The following is an 11,129-nucleotide window of genomic DNA, read 5'->3' as shown; positions in this document are numbered from 1 at the left end:
AGAAAAAAAGTATTGATAAAATGAAGGTTATTTGTTGATGTAAAAAAAATAACGTACCGACAAAGTTGTATGGGGGGATCCAGAAATGATTGCAAAAAAGGTGACCCCAGAAATTCTGTAGGAAAAATGGTGTCCCTGCTGAAAAGGTTTGAATACCATTGGTCTAGACACATTTTTCCAGGGGAGATGAAGTTTATAAATTGACTGGCTGGGCCGTGGGACAGTGGATGCGCATTTATAAATCTAATGGATCCGCTAAGGCACTACCCGCAGAATGCTGGGATGGTGGTGCTTCAACTCCCTGCTCTTAACCAATTAGCATCCAGGATCCAAACAACCTGTTTTATAACTTTGCATTACCTCTGGTTATTGAAGACATGTCTAAGACTGGTCTATTCATGTATTCTGTAGGCCTATGTATTTGTTTCGTTTTTTTTCAGTTATCACTATCTGCCTCTGGTTATTGAAAGACATGTCTAAGACTGGTCTATTCATGTATTCTGCAGGCCTATGTATTTGTTTCGTTTTTTTCAGTTATGACCCTGTTTCTGTCATCACTATCTGTTTTGTTAAAATTTTTTCCCCGCCGGTTTCGAACCGGGACCTTTCGCGTGTGAGGCGAACGTGATAACCACTACACTACAGAAACTACAAGAAAAAAATTGGAAGTCATGGAAATGTTAGGAATGCCCACAAGTCTACCGCCCATAATATCCCAAATAGAGTACCACAGTAGGAGTCATAATACCCAGAAGAACTAGCGGTCGAACAGGGAAATGGTTCCAATCGTTTTTCCACCATTCATATTCCCCACAGGGGATTTTAAAAACAATTAAAAAAGGCCTGTGTTTCTTGTTGGCTTACCCTGGCATGGTAACCGTGTAATTCTCTCTAGGACAAGGTGACTTTTAAAAAATATTCGCCTGTATTTACCCCCCCAAAATTAAATGCTAATTAACTGCTAATGTGGCTATCATAAAGAACTACAAATGTATTATTTTAAGTGTTTCTAAAATCCCCTATGGGAAAAATGAATGGTGGAAAAATGGTTGGAACCATTTCCCTGTTTGACCGCTAGGTTTTATGGGTATTATGACACCTCCACTGTGGGGCTTTTCCCAGTTTTATTTGACAATTTGTATCATGTTAAATATTAGCCACTATCGGGAGCCACTGTCAGTAACAGCCACATACATTTATTTTGGCATACTTTCATTCCGTTGACCTTTCTTTAATCTGTCACATCCTTGTGAATTGTTCCTGAGGGTTGCTAGCATTAGTGAATCATATTAAGCTAAAGTATTGCAATAATTTGGGACATGTAGCCTTTTGAATCATTATGGAACTCAGACCACACGTAGCAGGAATTTATTCAGAGCGCCCAAGCTAGCCACCCCAGCAGAGTGCGTTACGCGACTTAAAAGGGTAAGTCTGAATAGCAAATACTGAGAAGTGCGTAGGAAAAGCATGAATTCCTAAATTGGGATCGAGCCCTAAGTGAATAGGCTTACTGTCTAATTTTTAAAATGTGCTTCCGCCCGGTCTCCTTTCGCGTGTTAGGCGAACGTGATAACCGCTACACTACGGAAACTGCATGAGTAGGATACTAAGGGTGTGACTTTGGCTGGGTGGGTGGGGGGGGCATTTATCGCTCTCAGAACCTAATGAAGTCAGAAATGACTTAGCTCATTAACTAAGCAATAAGGCTTGAGATCCTGGGAATTATCGTGTGAATAACTCCTGAATAAGCTCTCAGAACCTAATGAAGTCAGAAATGACTTAGTCCATTAACTAAGCAATAAGGCTTGAGATCCCGGGAATTATCGTGTGAATAACTCCTGAATAAGGGCTGATTCACCGTAGGGATGGTTTGGCTGAGCAGCCGGCTCTTGGAAGAGTCTTGGTGGTTCCAAACTTCTTCCTTTTAAGAATGATGGAAGCCACTGTGTTCTTGGGTACCTTCAATGCTGCAGAAATGTATCGGTACCCTTCCCCACGTCTGTGCCTCGACACAATCCTGTCTCGGAGCTCTAGGGACAATTCCTTCCACCTCATGGCTTAGTTTATGCTCTGACATGCACTGTCAACTGTGGAACCTTATATAGACAGACAGGTGTGTGCCTTTTCAAATCATGACCAATCCATTGAATTTACCACAGGTGGACTCCAATCAAGTTGTAGAAACATCTCAAGGATGATCAATGGAAACAGGATGGACCTGAGCTCAATTTCCAGCCTCATAGCAAAGGGTCTGAAAACGTATGTAAATAAGGTATTTTTTAAATCTTTTTTTATGAATTAAAAATGATATGTTATCGCTTTGTCATTATGGGGTATTGTGTGAAGATAGATTTTATTTGACTTAATCCATTTTCAGAATAAGGCTGTAACGTAACAAAATGTGGAAAAAAGTAAGGGGTCTGAATACTTTCCGAATGCACTGTAGCTATGCAGGCTAGCTACTTTTCCTTTGCTAGCCAGCCAACTAAGTCTATCACACAATCACATCAAGCAGCTGAAATGACAGAAAACTGTCTGCACTTTTGTTTGTTTTACCTTGGATTATATTGCCATTTCTTTGGATATATCCATTATAATGACCCTGATAAATTAATTTGCCTGTCTCAGGGAAGCTGTCATTCTGGTCACATTCATACACATCGCACGGTGGAGGTCACCAAAAAAACGGCAACATTGATCCACAGGTCGGAGAGGCAGACAGCAAGGTTTAGACAAACCTCAACTGTTTCAAACCATATGCTAGCCTAGGGGCATTGGGAAATATTGTCTAGACCAGTGATATTTAAAGTCGGGGTCGGGGGGACTGCAGTGGGGATATATATATTCATTATTTAGGAACAAAAAATTATGAGTACAGATTATTGTATGAGACAATATAGAAACGTTTTTGAGAAAGTTAATTAGAAAAAAAGTATTTGATTGGGTAATTGAAGGTTATTTGTTGATGTAAAAAAAAATGTAACGTACCGATTTTAAAGTTGTATTTAGGGTGGGATCACAAGAAATGATTGCAAAAAAATGGGCACCCCAGAAATTCTGTAGGAAAAAATGGTGTCCCTGCTGAAAGGTTTGAATACCATTGGTCTAGACACATTTTTCCAGGGGAGATGAAGTTTATAAATTGACTGGCTGGGCCGTGGGACAGTGGATGCGCATTATAAATCTAATGGAACCGCTAACAGGCACTACCCGCAGAATGCTGGGATGGTGGTGCTTCAACTCCGCTATTAACCAATTAGCATCCAGGATCCAAACAACCTGTTTATAACATTGGCATTACCTCTGGTTATTGAAAGACATGTCTAAGACTGGTCTATTCATGTATTCTGTAGGCCTATGTATTTGTTTCGTTTTTTTTCAGTATCACTATCTGCCTCTGGTTATTGAAAGACATGTCTAAGACTGGTCTATTCATGTATTCTGCAGGCCTATGTATTGTTTCGTTTTTTTCAGATTATGACCCTGTTTCTGTCATCACTATCTGTTTTGTTAAAATTAGTTTCCAGCCGGTTTCGAACAGGGGGACCTTTCAGCGTGTGAGGCGAACGTGATAACCACTACACTACAGGAAACTACAAGAAAAAAATTGGAAGTCATGGGAAAATGTTAGGAATGGCCCACAAGTCTACCGCCCATAATATCCCAAATAGAGTACCACAGTAGGAGTCATAATACCCAGAAGAACTAGCGGTCGAACAGGGAAATGGTTCCAATCGTTTTTTCCACCATTCATATTCCCCACAGGGGATTTTAAAAACAATTAAAAAAGGCCGGTGATTTCTTGTTGGCTTACCCTGGCATGGTAACCGTGTATTCTCTCTAGGACAAGGTGACTTTTATAAAAAATATTCGCCTGTATTTACCCCCCCAAAATTAAATGCTAATTAACTGCTAATGTGGCTATCATAAAGAACTACAAATGTATTATTTTAAGTGTTTCTAAATCCCCTATGGGAAAAATGAATGGTGGAAAAATGGTTGGAACCATTTCCCTGTTTGACCGCTAGGTTTTATGGGTATTATGACACCTCCACTGGTGGGGCTTTTCCCCATTTTTATTTGACACATTTGTATCATGTTAAATATTAGCCCCTATCGGGAGCCACTGGTGGTCGTAACAGCCACATACATTTATTTTGGCATACTTTCATCCGTTGACCTTTCTTAATCTGTCACACATCCTTGTGACTTGTTCCTGAGGGTTGCTAGCATTAGTGAATCATATAAGCTAAAGTAGTGCAATAATTTGGGACATGTAGCCTTTTTGATCATTATGGAACTCAGACCACACGTAGCAGGAATTTATTCAGAGCGCCCAAGCTAGCCACCCCAGCAGAGTGCGTTACGCGACTTAAAAGGGTAGTCTGAATAGCAAATACTGAGAAAGTGCGTAGGAAAAGCATGAATTCCTAATTGGGATCGAGCCCTAAGTGAATAGGCTAACTGTCTAATTTGTTTAAAATGTGCTTCCGCCCGGTCTCCTTTCGCGTGTTAGGCGAACGTGATAACCGCTACACTACGGAAACTGCATGAGTAGGATACTAAGGGTGTGACTTTGGCTGGGTGGGTGGGTGGGTGGGGCATTTATCGCTCTCAGAACCTAATGAAGTCAGAAATGACTTAGCTCATTAACTAAGCAATAAGGCTTGAGATCCTGGGAATTATCGTGTGAATAACTCCTGAATAAGCTCTCAGAACCTAATGAAGTCAGAAATGACTTAGTCCATTAACTAAGCAATAAGGCTTGAGATCCCGGGAATTATCGTGTGAATAACTCCTGAATAAGGGCTGATTCACCGTAGGGATGGTTTGGCTGAGCAGCCGGCTCTTGGAAGAGTCTTGGTGGTTCCAAACTTCTTCCTTTTAAGAATGATGGAAGCCACTGTGTTCTTGGGTACCTTCAATGCTGCAGAAATGTATCGGTACCCTTCCCCACGTCTGTGCCTCGACACAATCCTGTCTCGGAGCTCTAGGGACAATTCCTTCCACCTCATGGCTTAGTTTATGCTCTGACATGCACTGTCAACTGTGGAACCTTATATAGACAGACAGGTGTGTGCCTTTTCAAATCATGACCAATCCATTGAATTTACCACAGGTGGACTCCAATTCAAGTTGTAGAAACATCTCAGGAATGATCATGGAACAGGATGGACCTGAGCTCAATTTCCAGCCTCATAGCAAAGGGTCTGAAAACGTATGTAAATAAGGTATTTTTTAAAATCTTTTTTTATGAATTAAAAATGATATGTTATCGCTTTTGTCATTATGGGGTATGTGTGGTAGATTAGATTTTATTTGACTTAATCCACTTTTCAGAATAAGGCGTGTAACGTAACAAAATGTGGACAAAAGTAAGGGGTCTGAATACTTCCGAATGCACTGTAGCTATGCAGGCTAGCTACTTTTCCTTTGCTAGCCAGCCAACTAAATCTATCACACAATCACATCAAGCAGCTGAAATGACAGAAACTGTCTGCACTTTTGTTTGTTTACCTTGGATTATATTGCCATTTCTTTGGATATATCCATTATAATGACCCTGATCAATTAATTGCCTGGCTCAGAGAATCAAATCAAATCAAATCAAATCAAATTTATTTATATAGCCCTTCGTACATCAGCTGAAATCTCAATGGTGCTGTACAGAAACCCAGCCTAAAACCCCAAACAGCAAGCAATGCATGTGAAAGAAGCACGGTGGCTGGGAAAAACTCCCTAGGAAAAACTCCTGAGAAAGGCCAAAAACCTAGGAAGAAACCTAGAGAGGAACCAGGCTATGAGGGGGTGGCCAGTCCTCTTCTGGCTGTGCCGGGTGGATATTATAACAGAACATAGTCAAGATGTTAAAATGTTCGTAAATGACCAGCATGGTCAAATAATAATAATCATAGTAATTGTCGAGGGTGCAACAAGCACGTCCGGTGAACAGGTCAGGGTTCCGTAGCCGCAGGCAGAACAGTTGAAACTGGAGCAGCAGCATGGCCAGGTGGACTGGGGACAGCAAGGAGTCATCGTGCCAGGTAGTCCTAGGGCTCAGGTCCTCCGAGAGAAAGAAAGAAAGAAAGAAAGAGAGAATTAGAGAGAGCATATTTACATTCACACAGGACACCGGATAAGACAAGAGAATACTCCAGATGTAACAGACTGACCCTAGCCCCCCCGACACATAAACTACTGCAGCATAAATACTGGAGGCTGAGAGAAGCTGTCATTCTGGTCACATTCATACACATCGCAAGGTGGAGGTCACCAAAAAAAACGGCAACATTGATCCACAGGTCGGAGAGGCAGACAGCAAGGTTTAGACAAACCTCAACTGTTTCAAACCATATGCTGAGCCTAGGGGCATTGGGAAATATTGTCTAGACCAGTGATATTTAAAGTCGGGGTCGGGGGGACTGCAGTGGGGATATATATATTCATTATTTAGGAACAAAAAATTATGAGTACAGATTATTGTATGAGACAATATAGAAACGTTTTTGAGAAAGTTAATTAGAAAAAAAGTATTTGATTGGGTAATTGAAGGTTATTGTTGATGTAAAAAAAAATGTAACGTACCGATTTTAAAGTTGTATTTAGGGTGGGATCACAAGAAATGATTGCAAAAAAATGGGCACCCCAGAAATTCTGTAGGAAAAAATGGTGTCCCTGCTGAAAAGGTTTGAATACCATTGGTCTAGACACATTTTTCCAGGGGAGATGAAGTTTATAAATTGACTGGCTGGGCCGTGGGACAGTGGATGCGCATTTAAAAATCTAATGGATCCGCTAACAGGCACTACCCGCAGAATGCTGGGATGGTGGTGCTTCAACTCCCTGCTCTTAACCAATTAGCATCCAGGATCCAAACAACCTGTTTTATAACTTTGCATTACCTCTGGTTATTGAAAGACATGTCTAAGACTGGTCTATTCATGTATTCTGTAGGCCTATGTATTTGTTTCGTTTTTTTTTCAGTTATCACTATCTGCCTCTGGTTATTGAAAGACATGTCTAAGACTGGTCTATTCATGTATTCTGCAGGCCTATGTATTTGTTTCGTTTTTTTCAGTTATGACCCTGTTTCTGTCATCACTATCTGTTTTGTTAAAATTTGTTTCCGCCCGGTTTCGAACCGGGGACCTTTCGCGTGTGAGGCGAACGTGATAACTACTACACTACAGAAACTACAAGAAAAAAATTGGAAGTCATGGAAAATGTTAGGAATGCCCACAAGTCTACCGCCCATAATATCCCAAATAGAGTACCACAGTAGGAGTCATAATACCCAGAAGAACTAGCGGTCGAACAGGGAAATGGTTCCAATCGTTTTTCCACCATTCATATTCCCCACAGGGGATTTTAAAAACAATTAAAAAGGCCTGTGTTTCTTGTTGGCTTACCCTGGCATGGTAACCGTGTAATTCTCTCTAGGACAAGGTGACTTTATAAAAAATATTCGCCTGTATTTACCCCCCCAAAATTAAATGCTAATTAACTGCTAATGTGGCTATCATAAAGAACTACAAATGTATTATTTTAAGTGTTTCTAAAATCCCCTGTGGGAAAAATGAATGGTGGAAAAATGGTTGGAACTATTTCCCTGTTTGACCGCTAGGTTTTATGGGTATTATGACACCTCAACTGTGGGCTTTTCCCAGTTTTATTTGACAATTTGTATCATGTTAAATATTAGCCACTATCGGGAGCCACTGTCAGTAACAGCCACATACATTTATTTTGGCATACTTTCATTCTGTTGACCTTTCTTTAATCTGTCACATCCTTGTGAATTGTTCCTGAGGGTTGCTAGCATTAGTGAATCATAGTTAAGCTAAAGTATTGCAATAATTTGGGACATGTAGCCTATTTGAATCATTATGGAACTCAGACCACACGTAGCAGGAATTTATTCAGAGCGCCCAAGCTAGCCACCCCAGCAGAGTGCGTTACGCGACTTAAAAGGGTAAGTCTGAATAGCAAATACTGAGAAGTGCGTAGGAAAAGCATGAATTCCTAAATTGGGATCGAGCCCTAAGTGAATAGGCTTACTGTCTAATTTGTTAAAATGTGCTTCCGCCCGGTCTCCTTTCGCGTGTTAGGCGAACGTGATAACCGCTACACTACGGAAACTGCATGAGTAGGATACTAAGGGGGTGACTTTGGCTGGGTGGGTGGGGTGGGGCATTTATCGCTCTCAGAACCTAATGAAGTCAGAAATGACTTAGCTCATTAACTAAGCAATAAGGCTTGAGATCCTGGGAATTATCGTGTGAATAACTCCTGAATAAGCTCTCAGAACCTAATGAAGTCAGAAATGACTTAGTCCATTAACTAAGCAATAAGGCTTGAGATCCCGGGAATTATCGTGTGAATAACTCCTGAATAAGGGCTGATTCACCGTAGGGATGGTTGGCTGAGCAGCCGGCTCTTGGAAGAGTCTTGGTGGTTCCAAACTTCTTCCTTTTAAGAATGATGGAAGCCACTGTGTTCTTGGGTACCTTCAATGCTGCAGAAATGTATCGGTACCCTTCCCCACGTCTGTGCCTCGACACAATCCTGTCTCGGAGCTCTAGGGACAATTCCTTCCACCTCATGGCTTAGTTTATGCTCTGACATGCACTGTCAACTGTGGAACCTTATATAGACAGACAGGTGTGTGCCTTTTCAAATCATGACCAATCCATTGAATTTACCACAGGTGGACTCCAATCAAGTTGTAGAAACATCTCAAGGATGATCAATGGAAACAGGATGGACCTGAGCTCAATTTCCAGCCTCATAGCAAAGGGTCTGAAAACGTATGTAAATAAGGTATTTTTTAAATATTTTTTTATGAATTAAAAATGATATGTTATCGCTTTGTCATTATGGGGTATTGTGTGTAGATAGATTTTATTTGACTTAATCCATTTTCAGAATAAGGCTGTAACGTAACAAAATGTGGAAAAAAGTAAGGGGTCTGAATACTTTCCGAATGCACTGTAGCTATGCAGGCTAGCTACTTTTCCTTTGCTAGCCAGCCAACTAAATCTATCACACAATCACATCAAGAAGCTGAAATGACAGAAAACTGTCTGCACTTTTGTTTGTTTTACCTTGGATTATATTGCCATTTCTTTGGATATATCCATTATAATGACCCTGATAAATTAATTTGCCTGTCTCAGGGAAGCTGTCATTCTGGTCACATTCATACACATCGCACGGTGGAGGTCACCAAAAAAACGGCAACATTGATCCACAGGTCGGAGAGGCAGACAGCAAGGTTTAGACAAACCTCAACTGTTTCAAACCATATGCTAGCCTAGGGGCATTGGGAAATATTGTCTAGACCAGTGATATTTAAAGTCGGGGTCGGGGGGACTGCAGTGGGGATATATATATTCATTATTTAGGAACAAAAAATTAATAGTACAGATTATTGTATGAGACAATATAGAAACGTTTTTGAGAAAGTTAATTAGAAAAAAAGTATTTGATAAGGTAATTGAAGGTTATTTGTTGATGTAAAAAAAAATATAAAGTACCGATTTCAAAGTTGTATTTGGGGTGGGATCACAAGAAATGATTGCAAAAAAATGGGCACCCCAGAAATTCTGTAGGAAAAAATGGTGTCCCTGCTGAAAAGGTTTGAATACCATTGGTCTAGACACATTTTTCCAGGGGAGATGAAGTTTATAAATTGACTGGCTGGGCCGTGGGACAGTGGATGCGCATTTATAAATCTAATGGATCCGCTAACAGGCACTACCCGCAGAATGCTGGGATGGTGGTGCTTCAACTCCCTGCTCTTAACCAATTAGCATCCAGGATCCAAACAACCTGTTTTATAACTTTGCATTACCTCTGGTTATTGAAAGACATGTCTAAGACTGGTCTATTCATGTATTCTGTAGGCCTATGTATTTGTTTCGTTTTTTTTCAGTTATCACTATCTGCCTCTGGTTATTGAAAGACATGTCTAAGACTGGTCTATTCATGTATTCTGCAGGCCTATGTATTTGTTTCGTTTTTTTCAGTTATGACCCTGTTTCTGTCATCACTATCTGTTTTGTTAAAATTTGTTTCCGCCCGGTTTCGAACCGGGGACCTTTCGCGTGTGAGGCGAACGTGATAACCACTACACTACAGAAACTACAAGAAAAAAATTGGAAGTCATGGAAATGTTAGGAATGCCCACAAGTCTACCGCCCATAATATCCCAAATAGAGTACCACAGTAGGAGTCATATACCCAGAAGAACTAGCGGTCGAACAGGGAAATGGTTCCAATCGTTTTTCCACCATTCATATTCCCCACAGGGGATTTTAAAAACAATTAAAAAAGGCCTGTGTTTCTTGTTGGCTTACCCTGGCATGGTAACCGTGTAATTCTCTCTAGGACAAGGGTGACTTTTATAAAAAATATTCGCCTGTATTTACCCCCCCAAAATTAAATGCTAATTAACTGCTAATGTGGCTATCATAAAGAACTACAAATGTATTATTTTAAGTGTTTTCTAAAATCCCCTATGGGAAAAATGAATGGTGGAAAAATGGTTGGAACCATTTCCCTGTTTGACCGCTAGGTTTTATGGGTATTATGACACCTCCACTGTGGGGCTTTTCCCAGTTTTATTTGACAATTTGTATCATGTTAAATATTAGCCACTATCGGGAGCCACTGTCAGTAACAGCCACATACATTTATTTTGGCATACTTTCATTCCGTTGACCTTTCTTTAATCTGTCACATCCTTGTGAATTGTTCCTGAGGGTTGCTAGCATTAGTGAATCATATTAAGCTAAAGTATTGCAATAATTTGGGACATGTAGCCTTTTTGAATCATTATGGAACTCAGACCACACGTAGCAGGAATTTATTCAGAGCGCCCAAGCTAGCCACCCCAGCAGAGTGCGTTACGCGACTTAAAGGGTAAGTCTGAATAGCAATACTGAGAAGTGCGTAGGAAAAGCATGAATTCCTAAATTGGGATCGAGCCCTAAGTGAATAGGCTAACTGTCTAATTTGTTAAAATGTGCTTCCGCCCGGTCTCCTTTCGCGTGTTAGGCGAACGTGATAACCGCTACACTACGGAAACTGCATGAGTAGGATACTAAGGGTGTGACTTTGGCTGGGTG

General features: G+C 40.7%; 2 non-coding genes across 2 annotated transcripts; both read right to left on the bottom strand.

Annotated features, from left to right (window-relative positions):
* Positions 1–7,121: 7,121 nt before the first annotated feature.
* On the bottom strand, positions 7,122–7,194 carry trnav-cac (transfer RNA valine (anticodon CAC)). The gene has a single exon. It is a non-coding gene; the product is annotated as a tRNA-Val (tRNA).
* A 2,877-nt stretch (positions 7,195–10,071) lies between these two features.
* Positions 10,072–10,144, bottom strand: trnav-cac (transfer RNA valine (anticodon CAC)). The gene has a single exon. It is a non-coding gene; the product is annotated as a tRNA-Val (tRNA).
* Positions 10,145–11,129: the final 985 nt, after the last annotated feature.

Source organism: Salmo trutta, unplaced genomic scaffold (assembly GCF_901001165.1).
Source record: "Salmo trutta unplaced genomic scaffold, fSalTru1.1, whole genome shotgun sequence".
NCBI classification, from domain to species: domain Eukaryota; kingdom Metazoa; phylum Chordata; class Actinopteri; order Salmoniformes; family Salmonidae; genus Salmo; species Salmo trutta.
The sequence above is the reverse complement of the archived record's forward strand: the minus strand, read 5'-3'. Positions and strand labels throughout refer to the sequence as shown.